General features: G+C 36.8%; 1 long non-coding RNA gene across 1 annotated transcript; it reads right to left on the minus strand.

The window, feature by feature from the left end:
• Nucleotides 1-21,075: 21,075 nt before the first annotated feature.
• Nucleotides 21,076-24,721, minus strand: LOC131069853 (uncharacterized). The gene is made up of 2 exons (XR_009112236.2): nt 24,291-24,721; nt 21,076-21,336 (listed from the first exon to the last, which is right to left on the minus strand). It is a non-coding gene; the product is annotated as an uncharacterized LOC131069853 (long non-coding RNA).
• Nucleotides 24,722-26,162: the final 1,441 nt, after the last annotated feature.

Here is a 26,162-nt window from a genome sequence, read left to right on the forward strand (position 1 = left end):
TCTTGTATGATATGTTTCAACTTCTGACAACTATATGTGTGATGTCCCTAGTTTCAAAGGAAATCGCAATACTAATTATCATTCCACCAAGGTGGTTTGATTTGAGGTTCGTAGTTCCTTTCTTTTGGTAAAGTGATCAATTTGTTTGCGAGAAGTGTCTTTAGTGCAGATCCAAGGGGTTCACCAATGTCTGTAAATTGTCTTCGAAAGAAATTTTTAATAGTTTCTCTTTGGTGATTGTTGTTTTGCTGAGTCGCTACTGAGTGAGTGGATAAATTAAAAACCGATTGTTTTGGTTTCACATTGTTGTTATCCACTATTCTATCGTTGACGACATTTCGATTTCTATTCCAAAACTTTGGCTTGTCATTGTGATTGTTGTTATTATTGGTGTTAGGAGGATGGACTCCTTCTTTGTATATTTTCAACTCACCTTTCCTTATCATGGCTTCCTCCATTTTGATTCCATTATCAATCATTTTTCCAAAACTTTGATTTCCTTGCATTTTTAAGTAATAACTCATTTGATCATTTAAGTTATCAATGAATATGTCCATTTTTTCGTATTCTAGCATTGTACGAGGATACCGCGAGGTTAACCGTCTCCATCTTTGTAAAAATGTCATGAAAGGTTCTCCAGCCTTTTGTTTGGTGTTACATAGGTCTAGCATTGTTACTTCATGTTGTATTTTGTAAGAGTATTGTGAAACAAACTTATCCACCAATTCTGAAAATGATCTGATTCTAGATGGAAGTTTGGAGAACCACTCCATAGCTAGCCCAGTTAAGCTTTTCGAAAATAATCTCATTAAGTAGGTATCCTCATGTGCAAACTCCATACTCATTGTGCAAAATTCTCATATATGATGTTGAGGATCAGTGCTTCCATCATATTTTTCGTATCTAGGAGTTTCAAAACCTATAGGAAATGGTATCATGTTTAGGTTTCTGTCAAATGGATAAGGATAGATTTCTTGAAGTGAGTATCGTCAAACATTTCCTCTTTGCATATCTTGAATTTGTGTTTGCATTGCTTGTAGTTGTTGTGTGAGAGTTGCGATAGGATTATCAACATGACTTGTTCTTGCATGACCATGATTTTGTATTCTAGGAGGATTTGGATCTCTTCTTGTTTCATCTCTACCCCTTCTTGTATCTTCATTGGATTGAATTTTATTCAAAATTTCTACTTCATCTCTTTTGGGTATGTAAGTTTCTTCATTGGTTCTGGTGTTATTAGGGATTGACATGTCATTCATTTTGGGACCAAATATATCCTCATATTGTTCGTTATTAGGAGAATCACTTTTCTTTTGTGTCAATTTGTTTACATCAAAATCTTGGGGAAGTGTAGCACCAGATTTGGCTAACATTAGGAAATATTTTTCTTTTTCTTCTTCCAACAATTTCTGCATAAATTTATCAAATTGAGGATCCTTTTTGATGTCTCTGATGTTTTGTTCTGTTATTTCTCCTTCAACTTGTATTTCATCTTCATGTTCCATGATTATATGTTCTTCAATTGTTTTCAATGTTTCGATTTCAGTCTCTGCGATTTTTCGTCTCTGAGCTTTAGTTAGAACGAGCATACATGTGTGTTAGATATTGTGCTAGAATTCAATTGTCCAAAAGTTTTTTTGGGTAAGTGATCAATTGTCAAGGTAGATATGCTAGAATGATATGACACGATAAAATGATTCAAGTGTTTAAAAGTTTGCAAGTTTTTTGATCTTCGATTTAGGAGTGCAATGATAGTGATTTGATAAGAACCAAGTCCAGTAGGAATGATATATCTTACGATGTGGGACAAGATTATCCTAACCAAACATTTCAGTTTCGTGATAAAGGATGATTGATCCTGATGAGAAACTATGTTTGAGTGATCAGTTTACCAAAGAGGGTGATAATGCACTTTGAGATGTTTAGATCTTGAACTTGTTGAGGATAAACACTTTGAAAATCTTAAGGGGTTTATCTTCTAGAGTCTGATTTTGACGGATGATAACTTGACCAAGCTAACAAAGGAGAGAATCCAAGCACAGATTGACAAATAATAGGTGTCTATGTTTACTGCAAATTGATCAAGCAGAAATGAAAAATCAGAAACAGGCATGCAGGATATAGCTCTAGACTGGCAAATGTAGATTTTCGTACGACAAGATATGAAGCTGAGAACGACAAAACTTACAAGACCATACAACAAATCAGAAATTTTATGTAAAAAGTAGTATTTTATACAACACATAATGTTGTGTAGTAAGACACGGAATTCTGTGTAGTACTACACAAGATGTTGTGTAGTACGACACAAGATTCTATGTAGTACGACAAAAGATTTTATGCAAACAGGTTCGTACGACAGAGAACCTAACTCGTACAACTAAGAGCAGGACAGAGATGAAAATGTTTGTTTGGTTGAATTTTGATAACTGAAGTTTAATGTTTTGCTTATGTCTTCCAGTTTTTGGATGTTTGATTTGTCAATTTAGGGATGAATACACAGCAAACACATAATATGATAAGTGACTCCAAGCATGCTAAACCCTAAGGAATTTGGCTGAGAATGAAAAGCTTTGCTTGCTGACTTAGGTACACACCCAATAGCTAATCAGAATACGGTCGTTGAGCATCACACAATGGATTTTCAACGTCGTATTATCCGACTCCAAACGCTAATGGGGGCATGATATGGAAAGTGTCTTGGGAGAGTTACTATCTCTCTTGCACAAAGATTATCACCCTTTCAGAGGTGAATCAGGTAGCTTCTATTTTAACTGGCACTAGTAAGGGATTTGTTTGGCATGTCGGGGTATAAACTCAATTAAGAGGTCTCCCAGCCTTGAAAACCAAGGTTTGATATACCCGAAGGTATGGAGGAGAGCTATTCCCGAGCACTGGCATTGCTTTGATTTTCATCAAAAACACATTTATTTTATAGTGGGTTCGATTACTTGGCGTTAGTCGTTCCCCTCTCACTGGCCTTAATGGATAAGAGTTATTACTCCTCGGGAGGGAAGGCCTGCTAAAGAAATGAACTAATGAAAGCAAAAGATGAGTCTAGCTTTATGATCACCTAAGAAAGGTGAGAATATACTCGCCTATCATCAAAGACACGAAATACATGATTGTTCATTTCCTTTAGCAAAATTGAAGTGTGCCTAGAAAAGTTTAATGAATACACAAAGTTTAGTCGGATTCATAGGCAACCTGCAAACTAGGTCCATTAGTAGTCATTGATTGGTTTTTGAATTATATCTTTGACAAGCGTATCTTCATCAATCATCCTGCAGAAAAGAGTTAGGCTGCCAAAAAGCTCACAAACAAATCAGGGTTAGCATTAGTGAAGTTCGAATTAAAATCAAAAAACCCTAACATGCAGTCTGTTAAAAATCACAAAGACAGAGACTCGTATGACACAATTTTCCAGTTAGCACAACACAACTTTAGATTTCGCATAGAAACCAAAATGTACTCGTACGACTTATGATTTAGCAGCTAGAAATTTGTATGGCATGAATTTAACTCTTGTACCAAAAAATAGTTCGTACGACACAGGATTTACTAGTCATAAATTCGTACGACATGCATTTAGACCTCGTACGACAGGGATAATGAGTTCATACGACATAAGATGAGGTTTCATACCAGACTAAAAGGTAGTTCGTACGAGTTGGAAAATCAACTCGTACAACATTCTGATTCTGTCCCGACAGAGATGGACATTTGTTGAAGGTTGAGAGGCCAAAAATGATGATTTCTGCCCCACGGTGGGCACCGAAATGTCGTGCTCTATGAAGTGTAACTGTACCTGCAAAAACAATGCACTCAATAAATCATTACAAGCAATGGTTAGTGAATTAAATCAAAGAAAGACAAAACCATAGCTAAGCGATCTATCGCCTCCTAGTAAATGCGAGTATGAATTTTTCTCTCAGATCTGGTTATGCAAATTCTAGTGACTTGACTACACTTAAATGGAGGATTTAAATGATGAAGATGCATGATCTAGCAATGATAGCATGATTAAGCTACATGATTTCATGATTATTCTAGAAAATAAGCTAGAATGCAGATGCAATTAAGCTAAGATTGAACATGATAACAATGCTAAGAATGATTTGCTAAGAGCTATATGACTATAATAACAATGTTTGAATGCAAATGAGATGAATCAATCAGGATGCAAAAATGATATGAAATTGGGACCCTTTGTGCTCCAAAATGGGGTTTATTTATAGGATTTCCCAAGGCTAAGGGTGAGGTGGCAAGAATCAATGGTCCAGATTGATTTGAAGACATCAATGGTTAAATTGGAGGAGGTTGGAAAAAGGGTTGGATGAAAGGGAACGTATGTCATCTCTATGGTGACAAGTGTCAATGTTAGAGTATTCGGGTATGTACTTGATTAATTAAACATTCTTTGTTTAATTATTTAAGTTCCCTTTATCTCTTTTACACTTAAGCTAACTTTAGGTGCATATAATTAATTATTATGTGCAAACCTAGTTTTTCCCTTTTAGGGTTTCTTGACCTATTAAAGGTTGAGTTCTTTCTTTTCATTGTAAAAATCACATTACATATTTTTGTGAATATTGAGCTCTCCCTTTTTTAGCATATTCTCTGTGTTTTGTATGTTCTTCAGATTTTGCTTCATTGCTTCTCCTTGTAACAGGTTATTCGGCTTGCAGAAGATCTTCAGGCTCCTGTGATGTTGTATTTTCTCAACTCCTATATGGTATCAGAGCTCAGATCTGCAGCTACCTGTTCTTGTTTTGAGATTTTTGGCTTTGGAAGCAGATCTGGGGTTTCAGGAATTTTTTATGTACCTAGGGTTTGAGTTTTTTTTCTGAGCACTTTGGGCCCAAACGGACCTCACCATCGTGCTTAGAAGGCCCGAAAACCCCTATGGTCATATAAAATTCGACCTATTTTGGTTCCTGATCCTTTGGGAGCAACTTTTTCTCAGATCCAGGTCGTACGACCCTGGCATGCAAATCGAGAAAAAAATTCAAAAAAAAATAAAAAATTGCCTTTTTATGGCATGCAAGCCGAAATTTGCTTTTAAAAAAAAAAATTATTAAAAAAAAAGATGAAAAAAAAAAGGGGGGGGTTTGTTTCTTTTTAAGAAAAAAAAAAAAATTTGGCAAAGTTTTTGGGGGCCCCCACGGTACCCAGGGTACCATGGGGCCCCTGCGTTGCTGCAGGTGTCAGTACGGCGCACGGATACTGACCTGCATCCTTGGGCCCCGCGCCTGCCTGTCCCCGGACCCCGGCCCCTACCGGCCTCGGCTTCCGCTCCCGCCGGTCGCTTCTCCCCGTCAGCCGCTGTCCGCTCGCGCTGGTCGCTTCTCCCCGTCGGCCGCTGTCCGCTCCCGCTAGCCGCCGCTTCTCCCTGCTAGCCGCCGCCACTCCCTGCGCCCGCCGCCTTCCGCCGCCCCCTACGGCCCCCACCTGCCTGCGGCCCCAGCTCGCCGCTCAGTTCCCGGCCGCCGCTCCGGCTCCCTGGTTTTTTTTCCAGCCGGCCACTGCTCCGCCACCCAACCGCCGCCCAGCCACTGGAGCACTGCCCGGCCGCCACCGGTGCGCCACCCACTGGCCATCGGACCACCAACAAGCAACCAGACCCCCTTTTTTGGCTTTTTCAGGGGGGGGTTTGGTTTTTTGGCCCTATCTTGGGCATACGGAGTCGGATTTTGGCGAACGAATAGGCGTCGGAAAGCTGGTTCCGAGGCCGACCTCATGGTGTTGGTAATTTATTCCAATTTTTTTGTTTGACTGTGTTTTTTTACAGTCAAAATGAGGTCTCTTTTTTGCACTCCGGGAGACGTAGAATGAGCATCCGACCTCCGTTTTTTGAAAACTTTATATTTTCGGAAAGCGTGTTCTATGTACTTTCCAGAAATATGATTTTTTTTTCCAGATTCTGCTCTATGAATATTTTATTCAGTTTTTTTCTTTTCAGCACTCTGGTGGATATCGTGGTTGTTTCAGGTCCTGGGATCTCTTTTCTGAGTAGGGTGTCTCTGTTTTGATTCTAGTTTCTATTTCCAGTTTTCTTATCATTTTAGCTTGTAATTATGCAAACGCACTGAGATAAAGTGCCATCCTGCATTGTTTACTTGGAATCTTGCATATCTTGTGTCTTGTTGTACATGCACTGTTGATCAAGTGCCATGAGGGGGTTGATGTTTGTCTTTGTTTGCCATCTTCCTTTGTCAAGTGAGTGTTCCTTCCATGACATTCGCCTCATGATGATGTGTCTCAGCACCTTTGATGTTCTTGGTTCTTCATCATGCAGTTGTTTTTGGCTGTCCTTTTCAGTGTTCCTGTTCCTCTCCCACTTCCGCATTATGGGGAGGTTTATCCTATTGGTTCTAATGCTTCCATGGTTCGATTGATCAGCTCTTCAGGCTTTGGTTTCTCATGCCATCTGTATCTTCGATTTCAGTTGTTCTGTCTTGTTTGCCTCCTAATTCAAGTAGTGTCATTTGAGGGCACTCATGTAGATTACAGTCTTCTCTACCTGGTCATGTTCTAGTTCAGTGGATGTTCTTCAGATCAGCAGTTATTCTTCGACAAAGTTTGCATGTTCTTCATGCTTCAGTGGTGTTCTTTTATCTCTTTTTGGAGAGGAGTTTTTTCCCAATGGGTTTTCTCCTTTGTCTCCGTTTCATAGAGATTTCATTGTATTTGGGTACCTGATCAGGCCTTGTTGTCGGGACCCATCTTTATTGCTTTCAGTAGCCATTCTAGGTTTTAGCTTCTCCCTAAGTCTAGCTTAAGGGGGGGTGTTAGAGTATTCGGGTATTTACTTGATTAATTAAACATTCTTTGTTTAATTATTTAAATTCCCTTTATCTCTTTTACACTTAAGCTAACTTTAGGTGCATATAATTAATTATTTTAATTAATTATTATGTTCAAACCTAGTTTTTCCCTTTTAGGGTTTCTTGACCTATTAAAGGTTGAGTTCTTTCTTTTCATTGTAAGAATCACATTACATATTTTTGTGAATATTGAGCTCTCCCCTTTTTAGCATATTCTCTGTGTTTTGTATGTTCTTCAGATTTTGCTTCATTGCTTCTCCTTGTAACAGGTTATTCGGCTTGCAGAAGATCTTCAGGCTCCTGTGGTGTTATATTTTCTCAACTCCTATAGTCAAGAGGCATCTAGAAGGGGTTAGATGAAAGGGAACACTTAGTGACAAATGTCACAAAGCTTCTAGAAGAGGCTGGATGAAGGGGGACATGGGTAAATGGAATGGGTTAGGTTTAAAAGGGGTTAAGTTAGGTGGTTAAAAGTTAGGAGAATTTGAATTTAAAAATTCAAATAATAGGAAAAGGCTAATTGATTTCAACAACTCATGAATTTGATTTTTTTTTAATTAATTAGGGGATTTAGAAGAAATAATTTTGATGGAGGGAATTAATTAATTAAAGGGGATTATTGAAATGAATCTATTAAATAAATCCTTAGATTTATTAATAAGTAGATGAAAAGGAGAAATTTAATCAAATTGCTTAGTGAATTCAATTAAATAATTGCATATTTAATTAATTGTCTTTAGACCATTTTTAGGTGTATACAACCATCAATGCCAAAGGGGAGATTGTTGGCATTTGGCATAACTGATGCAAAAAAAGGTCATGCAGTTGAAGTTGGATGACTACACCGATAAAGGATAGAAGTCTATTTGTGATGAAGAGATTGAGATTCTATGAATAGATGACATGGTCAGTTATCTGTGTTGTCATTGCTGGCAACTGATGTTCCTAGTGTTTTATTTTATCATCTAAGTGATTTGGTTTACCGGAAGATGGGGTTTACCAGAAGATGGGGTTTAGTCTGTGAAATAGAACTTTAACCGGTAAAGTAGAATTATTCTGATTGGATCAGTCGATTGGCGATAATTGGTGATTTGCGGTTTGGATGGTCAACTTGTATCATGGAAAGGTGTATGTGATCGGAACTGGAACTTGTGATGATTACTAGAAGGCGTGTTTCAAATTTATGATGAAGTTTTGCTAAGGTTTTAGTAGGGTTTAAGGACCGGTGAAGAAATCATCAAACTGGTAATGATTTATGTTATGACGATGATCGATAGCGAGTCTACTTAAAGTTGGTAACATGGCACAACCCACGTGAAAGATTTAATTTGGCATGATTTAAGGAAGATTTTCTTGGGAATCGGTGAAATGCTTAGTAGAGTGTTTTGAGGATACAGATCAGATTTCTGTGATAAGTTATGATCAATCAATGGTTGATATTGCATTGTAATTTTTTGTAATGATCTGGACAACGATCTACGATGATCTTTTGTGATCTTATTGTAAATTCATGTTGTAATTAGGTTTTGTGGCTGACCTAGTTGAGATGGCTATTTAGGTTGACATAGTTGATGTTTATTGTTTCAGTGGACTTAAATAATATGTTAAGCCATCCAAGTGAAGTGTGAGATCTGCTTGAGAGTTGCAGAGTGTTGAGTATAACTAGATCTGATCAAGAAAGAAGAGAAGTGCAAGTAAACAGATCATTTTCTTACTTTTGTTCCCTAACAGTTGCAGCAGGTTAAATCCCTTGACCGGGTAGGTTCTAACAGGCCTTAAACATTCAAGTCCCCTAATAGGAAAGGTCTTAAAAGAGTGTTAAATCCATTCACGAGGTTGATCCTAACAGATCATCAAGCTCCTAATCAAGTTGCAAGGCAAATCCGCCAACCGGGTAACTTCTAACAAGGTCTGCTCTTAGCTGGGTGTATTGTAAGCTTCTAACAAGGCTAAGCTCCTAACATGGTGTACTTCGAAAGACTACAAATATTTGTGGGTGCCAACTCCCACCGTGGTTTTTTCCCTATTTGGGTTTCTACATCAAAAACTTATGGTGTTCATGTGTGGAATTTTTTTCATGTGATGTTCTTGTTTATATTTCATTTCATGCATTATTTCTGAGACACCGGTTATGATGTTTAATCAGAGGTTACCAGTACTGATAAAAAGTTGTTTGAGAAATTATTTGATCTTATTGATAAGGTTAATGAATTGAAAATTGATCAAGTTTATATGATTACTTTGGTGGTGAAAGTATTGGTAAATGATCTGATTAATGTGTTAAGAAAATCTGATAAAGAGGTTATTAGATCTAATTACAGAAGTTGAGATATTTGTTAAATGGTTTTAGATTTGAAATAAGTTTGAATTGGTCTTAGTACTGATTTACCCCCCCTCTCAGTACCAATCGGATCCTCATAGGATTAACAGATATTATGCCTATGGATATTTGTCATATTCTCTTGGGAAGACCTTGGTAGTTTGATAAACAGGCAGTACATGATGGGAGAAATAACATATACAATATTGTTGCAAATGGGATGAAGCAAACCTTGTTACCCTTGGAAGAGCTCCTGAAGAGCGAAGTCTATACGAATGCTAGAATTTGTTTGGTGGATGGAAGGAAGTTTCTGGATGGAATGAGACATGAGAATGTTTGTTTTGCCTTAGTCCCTAAGAAGATTGAGAATCTAAAGCATGAAGAAGAACAACCAAAGGAGATAAAGGAGCTGTTACAAAATATAGAGACATCATTTCTGATAATGTACCTGATGGATTGCCACCTATGAGGAGTATCATTCATTACATGGACCTGATTCCTGGAGCTAGTTTGCCTAACAAAGAAGCACACCGGATGACATCAATAGAGAATGAAGAATTGAACAGGCAAGTGCAGGAGTTGTTAAGGAAAGGTTTGTTGCGAGAGAGTCTGAGTCCTTGTGGTGTACCAGTTGTGTTAGCACCTAAGAAGAATGGAGAATGTATATCGATTCCAGAGCAATAAATAAGATCACAGTGAAGTACCAGTTTCCTTTGCCTAGGATGGATGACATAATGGATTTCTTTAGTGGAGCCAAATACTACACAAATAGATTTGAAGAGTGGATATCATCATATCAGAATCAGAGAAGGGGACAAGTGGAAGACAACATTTAAGACAAATGAAGGATTGTAAGAATAGTTGGTGATGCCTTTTGGGTTGACTAATGCACCGAGTACGTTCATGAGATTGATAAATGAGGTATTGAATATATTCTTGTGTAAGTTATTTGGATGACATTCTGATTTTTAGTAAGACAAAGCAGGAACATATGTTGCATTTGAGACAAGTTTTGCAAATATTGAGGGAAGAAAAGTTGTTGATAAACATTAAGAAGTGCAGTTTCATGAAGGAAGAACTAGTATATTTGGGACTTGTGATATATGTGGATGGATTGAAGATGGACCCAGAGAAGGTAAGAGAAATTTTTGAATAGCCTACATCGGAAAGCATTGGGGAGGTAAGATCGTTTCATGGATTGGCTAGTTTCTACCAGACAATTATCAAGAATTTCAGTTCGGTTTGTGGCCCTATGACTAATACAATGAGAGGAGACGGGAAGGATCTCAAGTGGACAACTGAAGAAAATAGGAGCTTTGAATTGTTGAAGCGAAAGGTGATTGAGCAACCTATGTTATCTTTACTGGATTTTAGCAAAGTATTTCAAGTAGATTGTGATGCAAGTGGGAATGCAATTGGAGCGGTGTTAAGTCAGGAAGGGAGAGAAGTAGCTTATTTCAGTGAGAACTTGAATAATCAAAGAAAGATATATTCAGTGTATGATCAAGAATTTTATGTCATAATTCAAGCCTTGAAGAAACGGAGACACTACCTATTTCCTTAGGAGTTTGTACTATATATCGATCATCAAGATTTGCAGTATTTGAATAGTCAGAGTAAGTTGAATCAGAGACACATGAGATAGTTAGATTTATTGCAAAGTTACACCTTTGTGTTGAAGCATAGAAGTGGAAAGTCAAACAAATTTGTTAATGCATTGAGTAGAATGAGGAATTTGTTGACAGGGATGAGAGTGAGAGTATAAGGTTTTGAGGAGTTGAAGACCTTGTGTGGTGATGACCCGAATTTTGCAAAACCTTGGAAAGCATGTAGAGAAATGGTTATGATTGATAGAAGCTAATGGTTGGAATATTTCATTCAGGATGAGATGTTGTTCGGAGGAGTTCAGTTGTATATACCTAAGAGTTCTATAAGGGAGAATTTGATAAAGGAAAAGCATAGTGGAGGATTAGCTAGACACTTTCGTATTGACAAAACAATAGCATTAGTGAGTGAGCATTACTTTTGGCCTTAGATTCATAAGGATGTCAGGAAATTTGTGCAAAGTTGTAGATTTTGTCAAGATGAAAAAGGTAGTAGTCAGAATGTGAGATTGTATAAGCCTTTGATTGTTCTAGAGAAGCCATGGGAAGACATAAGCATGGATTTCATATTGGGATTGCCTAAAACACAGAGAGAATGATTCTATATTTGTGGTGGTGGATAGATTCTCTAATATGGCGCATTTCATACCTTGTAGAAAGGCATCAGATGCAGTGCACGTAACTGACTTATTTTTCAAGGAAGTAGTGAGATTGCATGGATTACTTAAGATCATAATTTCTAACAAAGATACTAAGTTGTTAATCCTATGAGGATCTGGTTAATATATACTAAGAGAGGGGTGAATCAATATTAATACCAATTTACAAGTTTAAGCCAAAATCAAACTTATATCAAATCTGAAATCATTTATCAAATATCTCAACTTCTTTTATCAAATCTAACAACCTCTTTATCAGATTTGCTAACACATTAATCAGATCATTTACCACATCTATCAATTCTTTCACCACTTAAGCAATCATATAAATTTGATCATTTACCAACTCATTATCCTCATCTATCAGATCAAACACTTTCTATACCAAATCTTATCAGTATCGGTAACCTTTGATAAACCTCTGATAAAACATCATAATCGGTGTACTCAGAAATAGTGCATGAAATGTAACATAAACAAGAACATCACATGAAAACCATAATTTTTTTAACGTGGAAACCCAAATAAGGAAAAACCATGGTAGGAGTTGGCACCCACAAATATTTGTACTCTTTTGAAGTATGCCATGTTAGGAGCTTACAATATGCCCTGTTAAGAGCAGACTTTATTAGGAGTCACCCAGTTAAGGGATTTGCCTGGCAGCCCGGTTAGGAGCTTGATGATCTACTAGGATCAACCTCATGAGAGGATTTACCACTCCTTTTGAGAGCTGCCCTGTTAGGGGACTTAAATGTTTAAGGCCTATTAGGACCTACCCGGTTAAGGGATTTAACCTGCTGCAACTATTAGGGAACAACAGTGAAAAAGTGATATGTTACTTGCACTTCTCAGCTTGCTAAATCAGATCCAATTATGCTCAACACTTTGCAACTCTCAGCCAAATCTCACACTTCTCTTGGACGGCTCAACACATTCTCTTAAGACCACTGACACCATAAACATCAACTGTGTCATCCTATATAGCCATCTCAACTAGGTTGGCCACTAAACCCTAATTACATCATGAATATACAATACAAATCATAAGAGATCATCTCAGATCAATATACAGATCGTTACATCAAATTACAATGCAATATCAAACGTTGGTTGATCGAAACCCATCACAAAAATCCGATTTGTACCAAAGTCAAAACCTCAAAACACTCCACTAAGCATTTCGTTGTTTCCCAAGAAATTCTTCCTTGAATCGTGCCAAAAAAGCAATCAAACATTTCACACGGGTTGTGTCATGTTACCACCTCCATGTAGACTCATTGTCGATCAGTGCCATAACAAAAATCATTGTCGGTTTGATGATTTCTTCACTGGTCCTTAAACCCTACAAAAACCCTAGCAAAACTTCATCAAAAATTTGAAACAATCCTTATGGTAGTCATCACAAGTTTTGGTTACAGTCAAATACTCCTTTCCATGATACAAGCTCACATTCCAAACTGCAAATCACCAATCATCGTCGATCACCCAATTCAACCAATACATCTATGCTTTACCAATTAAAGTCTTATTTCACAGACTTCAGTTCTTTGCCAGTAAACCATGTCTTCCGGTAAACCAAATCACTTAGATGACAAAGCAAAACATCAGGAACATCAGTAATCATCATTTGACATCAGTTGCCACCAATGACAACAAAAATAACTGATCAAGTCATATAATCACAAAATCTCAATCTCTTCATCACACATAGTTTTCTATCCTCTACTGGTGTAGTCATCAGTCTTTAACTGCATCACCTGCATCATCTCATTTTATATCAGTTATGCCAAATGCCAACATTCTCCCCCTTTGGCATTGATAGCAACACCAATCAGATATACAATCAAAGTAACATCATCATCTGCAACTTGCTTACCGCTATCACATCATCTATCGGTTTTGTCTTCCTTTTGTCTTCTCCCCCTTAACCAATGCTTCTCTCAATCTGATCGTCAACTTCTCCCATATCTGATTTTTTTTCTTCTCACCCTTTGACAGCAATGCCAAAGGTATAAATCGATCACTTGTCTACAATTCTACTACTGCCTCTTCCATCATCTCTGCTAATCAAATCAAAAAAATTATATCAGAGCATTAAATCAAAGCTTTACATCAGACTTGCTCCCCCAAAGGAGTAGCTTGCACTTTCATCAATCCTTAGTGAAAGATAAACATGAAATCCACAATATTTATACATCTCCATCATTCTAATTCTACCGGTGTAGGGGTTTAACCCCTAGTTTACCTCTAAGAAACTCAAAGGTAGCTTTCGGTAAGGGCTTAGTAAAGATATCAGCTAACTGATCTTTACTCTTCACATATTCCATTTTCACCTGTTTTTCTTGAACTCTTTCCCTTAAGAAATGATACTTCAATTCAATGTCCTTGGTTCTAGAATTAAGTATGGGATTCTTAGAAATGTTTATTGCACTTGTATTATCACAATAGATAGTCACTGGTTCAAACATATCTATCTTGAATCCTTCTAGCACATATCTCATCCATATTGTTTGTGTGCAATGCATGGATACAGCTACATACTCTGCTTCAGCTGTAGATTGAGAAACACATGTTTGTTTGTTTCTTGTCCATGCCACTAATCTTCCACCAAGTAGAAAAGCTCCACCAGTTGTGCTTTTTCGATCATCCACATTACCTGCCCAATCAGCATCAGTAAAGACATCCAAAGTAAAATCTCCTTTATAGGGATACCATAAACCATAGTCTACTCTGCCTTTGAGATACCAAAAAAATTTCTTCACAGACACCATGTGACTCTCCTTAGGCTCTTTTTGAAATCTGGCCACTAATCTAATAGCATGAGCAATGTTCAGTCTGCTATAAACAACATAGTGTAGCTTGCCAATCATAGATCTATACTCTTGTTCACTAATAGCAGGGGAATCATCTTGCTTTGATAACTTGCAGCCTATTACCGTCGGTGTTCCTATCAGTTTGCAGTCTTCCATACCGAAAGTCTTTAGCACCTCTTTGATATACTTGGTCTTACAAATAAAAATACCACCATCTAGTTGTTGGACCTGTAAACCAATAAAGACGTTACTTCACCGATTAGAGACATTTCAAATTCTTTTTTCATTATATCAGCAAAATCCATACACATATCATCATTTCCACCAAACATTATGTCATCTACAAACACTTCTACTATCAACATCTTGTCTCCATCAATCTTCAAATAAATGTCGTTGTCCTCACTGGTATGTTGGAATCCAATTTTGATCAAATGTGCATGTAATCTCTCATACCATGCTCTCAGTGTCTTCTTTAGACCATATAGTGCTTTATGCAATTTACACACCATGTCCTTATCATCAGTCAAAGATAATCCATCCGACTATTCAGTGTAAACTTCTTCTAGAATCCCATTCAGAAAGGCTGATTTGACATCCATTTGATAGACTTTGAATCTCTTCTATGCAACAAATGCCAGCAGCATTCTCACTCCTAATCTAGCAATCGGTGCAAATGTTTCACCATAATCCTCACCTTATTCTTGAGCATACCCTTTGCAGACTAACCTCACCTTGTTTCTTACCATTTTTCCTTCTTCATCCGATTTATTCTTAAAATCTCATTTTGTTCCAATTACATTCTTATCCTCTGGTCTAGGAACAAGTGACCATGTCTGATTCTTCTCAATTTGATCTAATTCTTCATTCATTGCATTCACCCAATCATCATCCTTTAGTGCTTTCTTAACTGTCTTGGGTTCTATTGTAGAAATCAAACATGAGTTCTCTCGGATCTTTCTCCTAGTTTGCACACCTGCATTCTTATCACCAATTATCTGCTCTTGTGAATGGTTCAATCTGACATATCTAGGTATTGCATGTGTCGGTTCTGCATCTTCTGCATCAGGTTCTTTATTTTCTTCCTCACTGTCATCGCTTACCAGTTGAGCCTCTAATTCTGCATTTGTCGGTTCTTTGTTATTCTTGGCCTCCAGTTCAATGATCACAAGTTTTTCCTCATGATCATCATTTTCAGGTTCTAATCTGCTTGTACCTTCAAACTTATTAGATAGATCATCAACTTTTACATTAGCACTTTCAACAATTTTCTTAGTTCTCTTATTGTAACATTTATATGCCTTACTCTTAGAAGAGTAACCAAGAAGAATTCCTTCATCAGATTTTGCATCAAATTTCTCAGTGTAGTTATCTCTCTTAATAAAACATTGACTTCCAAAAAATTTCATAGGGTGTCTTATTGTTACCTCTTTTTACTAGTACCCGGTTTAAAGTGTATACAGTAGTATTAACCGCTTCTCTCCAAAACATTTTAGATACATCACCCTGTAATAGCATGGTTCTTACTGCTTCAACAATTATTCTATTCATCCTTTCTTCTATGTCATTCTGTTGTGGTATCTTCGAAGCGGACATTTGTCTCTTGATACCTTGTTCATCACAATACTTAACAAATTCATTAGATGTGAATTCACCTCCCCAGTCTAATCTTAAACACTTCAGGTTCTTACCGGTTTCATTCTCAACTAGAGCTTTAAATGATTTAAATTTACTAAATGATTTTGATTAATCCTTCAAAAATGTCACCCACATTATTTTAGAATAGTCATCGGTGAAACTCATGAAATACCTATCACCATAATAACTCTTTGTTCTCATAGTACCACAGAGATCAATATGTACCAAATCTAAAATATTCTCAGAAGTACAATTATTGCTCTTGAAAGAAATATAGGTCATCTTACCGATTTGACAATCTTTGCATATCACATTATCCAGCTTGACAATTTGTGGCAATCCTCTTAAAACACTTGACTTTCTTGTCTTAACCAAATTATCAAAATTAACATGACAACATCTTTTATGCCATAACCAACTATCTTCCATTCTTGCAACCAGACAATTATTAATATTATTTTTCAAATGGAATAAGTTACCTCTAGTTTGCTTCCCGGTAGCAATTAGTTCACTATTACCTCCAACAATTCTGCAGACTCCACTTTTAAACTCAAGCAAATAACCTTAATCATTGAGCTGACCAACACTTAAAAGATTATGCTTTAGACCATCAACCAAAAACACATAATCAGCATTACTCTTCCCGTTTAGAGAAATTGAACCTTTACCTTTCACAATACAGGGAGAGTTATTTCCAAATCTAACAACACTGCCATCAAATTCATCAAGAGTTATGAACTTACTTTTATCTCCGGTCATGTGGTGTGAGCAACCACTGTCTATAATCCATTCATTACTATTCTCCATATGAGATACCAGTGCCTTTTCATCTGTCAATTCCTCCTTCACAGCTACAAACACAATTTCCTCATTGTCATCTTCATCTTCAGACTCTTCATTAGTCACACGTTCATCTACTGCTACATAACAATGTTTCTTGCCCTTTCCTTTGAATCTCCTAAACTTCTCTTTCTTATCAATGTTAGGGTAGTTAGCAACAATATGACCAATTTTACTACAAGAGAAACACTTCAAAGGTAGCTTTCCTTTATACTTACCGGTGCCTCTTGGAAATCTTTTTGCTAATAGTGCCTCAAGTTCCATCACTTGATTTTCATTGTCTTCATTTCCCCGGTTACTTCCATGACTTACCTGCACTCATGCTTTTGACATATATCTTTTCCTTTTCTAGCAAACGAACCGATAACAAAAGCTTTAAAGGCAGATTTAGTAGATTTTGTCACACTATTGTCAAAACTATTTAACTCAAAATATGTAAGCTTACCAATCAATGAATCAACAGTTACCTTATCCTTTGAAATAGATCTAAGTTTTTGGATTGCAGATACTCTTATAGCATACAGAGGTTGAAAAGTTCTAAGCATTTTACTTACTATTGTGTCATCATCCAGTTTACCTCCAACACTCTTTATGCCACCAACAACTTCTTTGATTCTTTGACCATACTGTACAATATTTTCCCCTTCAAGCATTCCCATGTCATCGAACTTTCCTCTCAAGCTTTCCTCTTTGGCTCTTTGAACATGCTCATCTCCTCCATAGATTATATCTAACTTTTCTCAAACCTCACCTGCAATTTTCAATCCTTGAACATCAATATATTTTGAATCAAATAAAGTACTAACAATAGCTTCTAAGGCTTGCATGTTATCTTGCTACTCTTTGAGTTCATCTAGTTGTCAAGGGAGTAGTAGTAGGAGCAACATATTTTGTTTCAACTTGCTTCCAATATTGTGCACCAAGACCTTTGATGTAGATCTTTATTTTGTCTTTCCAGATCTTGTAGTTATCCTTGTTGAACTTAGGACCCTCTTTCTTCATCATCTTGACTTCCTTAGAATTTTTCCCTCAAGCGGTTAGACTTTTTGCACATAGAAGACCAAAGCTCTGATACCAATTGTTAATCCTAGAGGATCTGATTAATACTGAGAGGGGGGTTGAATGAGTATTAATACCAATTTACAAGATTAAGCCAAAATCAAACTTATATCAGATCTGAAATCATTTATCAAATATCTCAACTTCTTTTATCAGATCTAACAGCCTCTTTATCAGATTTGCTAACACATTAATCAGATCATTTACCACATCTATCAATTCTTTCACCACTTAAGCAGTCATATAAATTTGATCATTTACCAACTCATTATTCTCGTCTATCAGATCAAACACTTTCTATATCAACTCGTATCATTATTGGTAACCTTTGATAAACCTCTGATAAAACATCATAATCAGTGTACTCATAAATAGTGCATGAAATGTAACATAAACAATAAAATCACATGAAAAGCATTCCACACATGAACACCATAATTTTTTTGACGTGGAAACCCAAATAGGGAAAAACCATGGTGGGAATTGTCACCCACAAATATTTGTACTCTTTTGAAGTATGTCATGTTAGGAGTCACCCGGTTAAGGGATTTGCCTAGCAGCCCGATTAGGAGCTTGATGATATGTTAGGATCAACCTCGTAAGAGGATTTACCACTCTTTTTGAGAGCTGCCCTGTTAGGGGACTTAAATGTTGAAGGCATGTTAAGACCTACCTAATTAAGGGATTTAACCTACTGCAACTGTTAGGGAACAACAGTGAAAAAGTGATTTGTTACTTGCACTTCTCAACTTGCTAAATCAAATCCAGATATGCTCAACACTCTGCAACTCTCAGGTAAATCTCACACTTCTCTTGGATGGCTCAACACATTCTCTTAAGACCATCGACACCATAAACATCAACTGTGTCATCCTAAATAGCCATCTCAACTAGGTCGGCCACTAAACCCTAATTACATCGTGAAATTACAATACAAATCATAAGAGATCATCTCAGATCAATATACAAATCATTACATCAAATTACAATGCAATATCAATTGTTAGTTGATCGAAACCAATCACGAAAATCCGATCTATACCAAAGTCAAAACCTCAAAACCCTCCACTAAGCATTTGGTTGTTTATCAAGAAAATCTTTCTTGAATCGCGTCAAAACAGCAATCAAACATTTCACACGGGTTGTGTCGTGTTACCACCTTCATGTAGACTTGTCGTCGATCACCGTCATAACAAAAATCATTACCAGTTTGATGATTTCTTCACCAATCCTTAAAACCTACTAAAACCCGAGCAAAACTTCATCAGAAATTTGAAATAAGCATTCTGGTAGTCATCACAAGTTTTGGTTTCGATCAGATACTCCTTTCCATGACACAAGCTCACATTCCAAACCGCAAATCACCAATCATCGTCAATCGCCCAATTCAACCAAAACATTTATGCTTTATCGGTTAAAATCCAATTTCACAGACTTCAGTTCTTTGTCAATAAACCCTATCTTCTGATAAACCAAATCACTTAGATGACAAAGCAAAACATCAGAAACATCAGTAATCATCATTTGACATCAATTGCCATCAATGACAACACAAATAACTGATCAAGTCATCTAATCACAAAATCTCAATCTCTTCATCACAAATAGTCCTATATCCTCTATCGGTGCAGTCATCAATCTTTAACTGCATCACTTGCATCATCTCATTATGCATCAGTTATGTCAAATGCCAACATAAGTTTGTTGGTTATTTTTGGAGGACACTTTGGAAGAAGATGAAAACAGATTTGAAATTCAGTTCTACTTTTCACCCACAAACTGATGGACAAACAGAGGTAGTAAACTGGAGTTTGGGAAATTTATTGAGATGCTTGGTTGGAGATAAAACCGGAAGTTGGGATTAGATTCTTGCACAAGTTGAATATGCATACAATAATTCAGTGAATAGGAGTACCGGAAGAACACCTTTTGAGATTGTTACCAGAGTACACCCTAAAGGTATATCAGAATTGAAGGATATCAGTAATGAAAACAAGAAGAGTGCAGAAACAGAAGAATTTGCAGATTATATAAAGACAGTGCATACTAAGGTTAAACAACATCTGGAGGACATGAACAACAAATATAAGAAGGAGGCAGATGAGAACAGAAGACATAAGGAATTTGAAGTCGGTGATGGTATATGTGAGAAAAGAAAGATTATCAGTTGGAACCTATAACAAGTTGCATATGAGGAAGTTTGGACCTTGCAAGATCTTGAGGAAGATCAATTCCGAAAATGCATATGAAGTGGAGCTACTGGATAGTTTGGATATTTCACCTATATTCAACATTGCATATCTACATCAATATCATGAGTCAGAATTCAGTGAAGACAGTGTTGCAGACTTGGAGAAGCAAATGCCCCAGAAGGAACCAAACTAGATTGAGGACATTTTAGACAGTAGGATTGGGCATAACACTTAGAGCAACCAGTTCAGAGAATATCTTGTGAAGTGGAAGGACAGACCAGTTGAAGATTCATCTTGGATTTCTCAAGCAAAGGTAGAATGTCTCGGTTTCCCTCTGACCCCAACAAAGTGAGGGACTCACTTTTTCAACAACCACGAATGTTTGATGCAGGAGCATTCCTGGTTCTTGGCAATCTTGCATCAACAAAAAAAAAACATTTCTTTTTAGTTTGTTTCCTATTTTGCAGTTTCAGCATTTCTTTCTACATTTTCTTGCATTTGCTCACCGAATCTTGCAGAGCTGGATTTTTCTTGAGAACATAATCATCTTCCCTTTCCCAAATCTACGGGACGTTTGTACATCTTACTGACAAGTTATCGATTTCGGATTTTGAGACAATTTCTAGTTTAGAACATCGGTACCGCATAGACCTATTTGCTATTAGCGAATCTTGTGGATCCTTTCTGTAGCTTGCAGAGCTTCAGCTCATTGATTCCAACATTCCTTAGCGTGTGGCCGACCTTCCTTTTGGTCTGCACTTCATCCTCTGGGTTTTCCGAAGGATTCTCTTTAGCAAAGGCCGACCTTAAGGTTTTACATGTTTGATCTTGTTCATCTACATTTGATCTTTCTTGGGCCAACGCATATCCCTCTTGATCATATAAATCAATGTAATTAAGCATTATAATTGATGGCTAAGAAGATAGAAGAAAGATCTTGTGATCTAGAGGTCCGGAGTTGACTGATCCTGTGATCCGGATAGATTACATTGAGGTCACTCCTGACCAAGACTGCACCAATTTCTCAATCTTTCCTATACTAAATTCAAGTGTATAAGCAAAAATCAAAAGATTACATTAACAGATTATTCCATTCATACAAGTGCAAGTAACATAGAAAGGATTTATGCAAATCTTTTCTGTACAAAGTAGTCTTTATTGAATGTAAAAATGTACATTGTCTCACACAAGCCGTGAGACTAACTTTGTTTATTCAATGCAAATGAAGAAAAGGCATATATATGAATAAGTAAACAAATATAAATGTACATATAATGGGGGAGACCAGTCATTGTCTGGGAATGACTGGTTCAGGGTGTGTTGTCTTGCATTGTTGCTGCTTTGAGCTACTTGTGTCTTTCCTCGCTCTATTTTGCTCCCAGTTCTTGCATCCGACAATAACAATGATGTTAGAGAAATGCTCTAAGCAATGACAGGTCTCTAACCTTACATGAAAAAACACTTATACATGTATAAACTGATCTTTATTTATAGTAAACAAGCAATGCATACTATATCAGTTTAGAAAACTATCTAAGATATTCACATATTTTTCTAACATGTTTGCTTCACGTGCAGCTATAGGTGAAAAATCATGTTCTTTTGATTAATCAGATTCAGCATGTGGGGTGAAATGTGGCTCCCACAAGGGTTGAGCCCAGCATGCATCAAGAAACAGGAATAATGATAGTTATGACATCACGTTAAGTGTGAGCTTCTTGGTTGCAATTATGCAGCAATCCTTTACCCCTTTCCCATGGTAATCACAATAAATGAATGTATGTTGCTCATGGCAGTCGGCTGACAGCAATATGTGAATCCTAACTATCATTACCAGCCTACTGTCAAGGGTAAGAAACGCTCATTTGCGGGGATCATCATACAAAATGGGCAAGAAAAGATATACAGTTGTTATCAAGAAGGTGTCAGTGCCTTAGAGGAGAGTAGCAGAAGCATGTACAATATGAGGACAGTAAGCATTAAACACCAAATGAAAAGATACTGTTCTATATATGATATAAAGTCATATCCTTGCAAAGAGTGCACATACAGTCATAAATAGTAATGTTGCAGCATAAGAACCATTGAGATAATGATAGTCATGAGATCACAAAGAAGCATGTGTTAGGGCATGCAAAAGAGCACATAGACCTTCAATACCTCCTCATGGCAGTAATTCAGGCTCTAATGGCATCTAAATCCTTAATGAACAGATTGAACAGACTAATGGCAGGCTACAACAAAGAGCAGTGAAAAGGTTAAAACAGAAAATATTTCCATCATGAAGGCATACAGTATTTGCAACCAATGAGAGGACAGTGTATCAATCTCAGGAACATGGCTTTGGTGACAAATAGTGAATCTAAGAGAAGCCATCAATCACATAGTATAGTCTAATGCAACATGTATGATGCATGATGATTGTGCTTCATCAATATCATAGGGAGAATGATAGCTACAACAGCCCCAACAAAGTGATTCAGTTCAAATTCAAAAGGATCTTGCAAAGGGAGTTTTGATCAAGAGAAGACAGCGATAACAGGTTTTGAAAAAGTTGACAGTGATTACAATACAATGAGTTTTGAGCACTCAGACACCATTCTTGTCAAAAGTAATAAAGGCACACCCTAAACATAAAGCAGCCAATGACAGTCATTGAAATAATAAACAGAGAGGATTAAATAAAAATCACATGTCACTGTCAAATCGCAAGTCATAACTCTCAGATATAGCAATCACCTGAAAATGTCACTTGATCTAACAAGTAGTCAAGGACAATATACAGTATCTTTATGCAAGCATCAAAGACAATGTCAAGGTTGAGAGCAGTATATAGAAGTTGTGACAGTGAACTTAGTGAATTTAGTGCATCAAAGAAAGATTCATAGCGGTGATTGAATAGAAAGATTCACAGTGGTGATTGAATAGCAGTCCACAAAAATGCAAATCTCAATCATTAAACCTATGAGCAGCTTTTAAGACTATAATCATCTCATACACAGTATGGTACAAATGGTAATTGACAGCCAAAATACATTATACAATGATGAATACCCATAATAAGGGCACAAAGGCACACAGAGAAGCTCTATGTCTTTATGAGTTGTTAAATAATTGTACTATAATGAACGACAGTCATAGAGGTTCCTAAGTCCGATAGCAGTAGGCAAAAGGATTTCATGAGGCACGATAAGATGAACAAAGGTATATTTTGCTATTTAAGATCAAAAATCCAAACACTGTTGCGTTCGAGTTCATTAAAAACACCTTGTCATTGTTTCAGGAGTAAGATACTTAAAATAGTGAGTTCATGAAGAGCAGCTATAGTGACCTTATTTATTGATTATATAGATCACTGTTAATAGAGCAGCATTTTAAAAAGTATCATATACCAACCATGCAGACCTCTTGAAACTGTGACAAGGAAATACTCATCAGTAGACATAAATGGTGAGGAAAGGGTGAGCAACAAGTGCTAAACATAGTGACAAGGTTGCAATCTTTGTCAAACAGCAACTAGGGTAAGATAGCAGCTAGAAGCAATGAATCCAAGAGTATCCATGATTTAACAGTCACAAGCTTCTAATACAGTCAAAAGGGCAGATCGTGACAGTAGGTTCAAGATAAAGATTCTTCATTATTGCAGACCTGTAGCAGCACCTTCAATGCTACAAAGACAGCTACAACAAAGTTCATGACAAAATATTGATAGCCCATCCTTAAACAAATGGAGCAACCACATGCATAGAAAACATATTCCAGTCAAGACTCGAATATAGTCTTGAGGCCACTGTGTAAGATACTACAGTTACAGGAGTCAAAAGAGCAGTAAATAGATGTATCACTATTATGACAGTGATCTACAAGATGGCTGACGCTATATTATTGTGGTTATATTTTGAATGAGCAGTGAAGATCATTGGATCATATTGGTCATAATACATGAGATAGGTCCAGTATATGTAAAGGTCATATCATTGATTCTCTTTAATGATGCACGGGTCCCATACAAATACAGTAAGGACTGACTTGACAGTGAATGCAAAAGGATGAAGGTTGTATCAAAGAATATTGAGAATGGAGCAGAGATTGAACATGTTAACCCTTTTTCTTTCTAAAGGCCGAGCCACGGTCATATATAAAACATGAAGAAGCTTCTTAAGAAAAGAACAAATGCACAAAAGCTCTACATGTTTTCATTCACAGAGGAATCAAATATGAAATGCACGGGAAAGATAAATGTTCATCATTTTTGCTACAAGCCAGAACTCGAGACAAGCATTTTTTTTGTTTGCATATGATGGAAAGATAGTTTTGTTTGTGCAAGGAGAAGCTTACCCAAGCTAAATGTTGCCTTTCTAGCGTGAGATTTATGAAAAATGCCTTTATTTTCCAGAGGACACCATGGAAATTTCAGCAGGGCCTCATACAAAACCTCCATGGAGTATCTGTGCATACCTCATGTCAGCGGCCAAGAATTTTCTAGAATGTGAGAATGAGAAATGAAATGTGAGGTTTTGCTTTGCCTCGCGTTTTTTGTTTAGGGTTAGTTCTTTACCCTAACTTGCCCGTTAAAGAACTTAGGCATTTTGTGCCTTTTTTCATTTTGAAAATATCTTCTTCCTAATACCTACCTAGCATCACATATTATCAATGTGTAATGATATTTATAAAGTGTTTTACAATGAATCATTTAATAGCATATGTTTAAATGACATGTCAATATGATCTAACTGTTGAATTTATGACAATTGACAAGTCAAGAAGGAGATGAGAATATAATTCATGACAAATGCCAAGTGTATAGGAAAGTGGCAAAGTGTGTGCCAAGGATATAGGGAGGTTGGAGAGGTGGCAAGACACTTGGAGGAGATATAGGAGTTGGTTTTGGGTTTCTTAATGCTATTTGAGAACATCTTGGAGGTTGTTTTTGCAAGTCATCATGTTGGACAAAGTCAAATTTGACTTTTTCACACATTTGGAGCTCTTTTGAAAGAAATCTAGTGGCTAGATTTTAGGGATTTTGGTTGAATTCGACCATGGAGGTTTGAACTCCTATTTTCATGTAACTCTTTGTGAGAAGCATAAGCATGCTTCTAACTTCCTTTGTGAAGTTAGTTCTTGTCATTCACGAGTGTTATTGTAACTCCTTTTTCAGAGTTCTTGCTACAGAGAGAGATATTGTAACTCATTTTTTTCAGATTTGTATATCAGTCTACCTTTTGATATCAATAGATAAGTGTTTGCCTCTCTTATTTTTTTGTCATATTGTATGCCATTAGTAATTTAGCATTGCTACTTGTGAAGTTCATACTTCCTTTTAATTTTGTTTTAATTATCCAACATCTTTTGCAGAGAGAATATAACTTGTTGCAGGCCTTTTATGAGTTGTGTTGAGTTGTAGTTTATTCAAGTTGTGAAGTTTATTTTCTTCCTTCTTGAATTAGGTGCAGTGTAAACCTTCTTGTGAAGTGTCCATGCAGGGTATGCAATCTGAGTTGTGTAAGTTAATTTATCTTTTGATTGAGATTGTGACATTGCTAAAGCTGAATTTGCAGATTAGGATAGTATAATTTGGTGTATCACCTATTAGATTGTAGGTTTGATTAATGCAATCCTTCTTCCTTTTTCCTCAATAAGATCATTAAAATAGGTTAGAATTAGGTGAAGCTCCACAAGAACTAGCTTGCTCTGGAGGTTCACTCCAAGTTTAGGCAACCCACAAGCCTAGGAGTGTTCCCATGTGTCACAAACATGTTGGGTTGATAGCTTAGCAATAGGGTGTTGGTTTTAGTGATAACAGGTATCAAAGTGCTTCATAATAGCTTTTACACAAGGGATCATGGTAGAGATAATCATAATAGTTTGCAAGATGGAAGTATGAAGGGGAGTGGGGATTGGACCTTGAAAATACCCAATATAAGAGGGAGTGGGGATTAAGCATCAAAGATACATAAACATGAGGGAGATTTGATTAGGCTTCAAAGATACCTAATGTAGGAAGGAGTGGGAATCAAGCTTTGGAGATACTCGATGCAAGAGGGAGCACAGATCGGGAGAATTGAGATACTATTACTAGTGGAGATCAACAATTAAGGATATCTACTAGCATAATGAGCGAAAGGACAAACCAAATGTATGCATGCCCAAGAGCAAAAAAGGAGTAGGGATCAAGATTTGGACTCCAAGATATCAAGTACTCTATGGGTA

This window comes from Cryptomeria japonica, chromosome 6 (genome assembly GCF_030272615.1).
Source record: "Cryptomeria japonica chromosome 6, Sugi_1.0, whole genome shotgun sequence".
Classification (NCBI taxonomy): domain Eukaryota; kingdom Viridiplantae; phylum Streptophyta; class Pinopsida; order Cupressales; family Cupressaceae; genus Cryptomeria; species Cryptomeria japonica.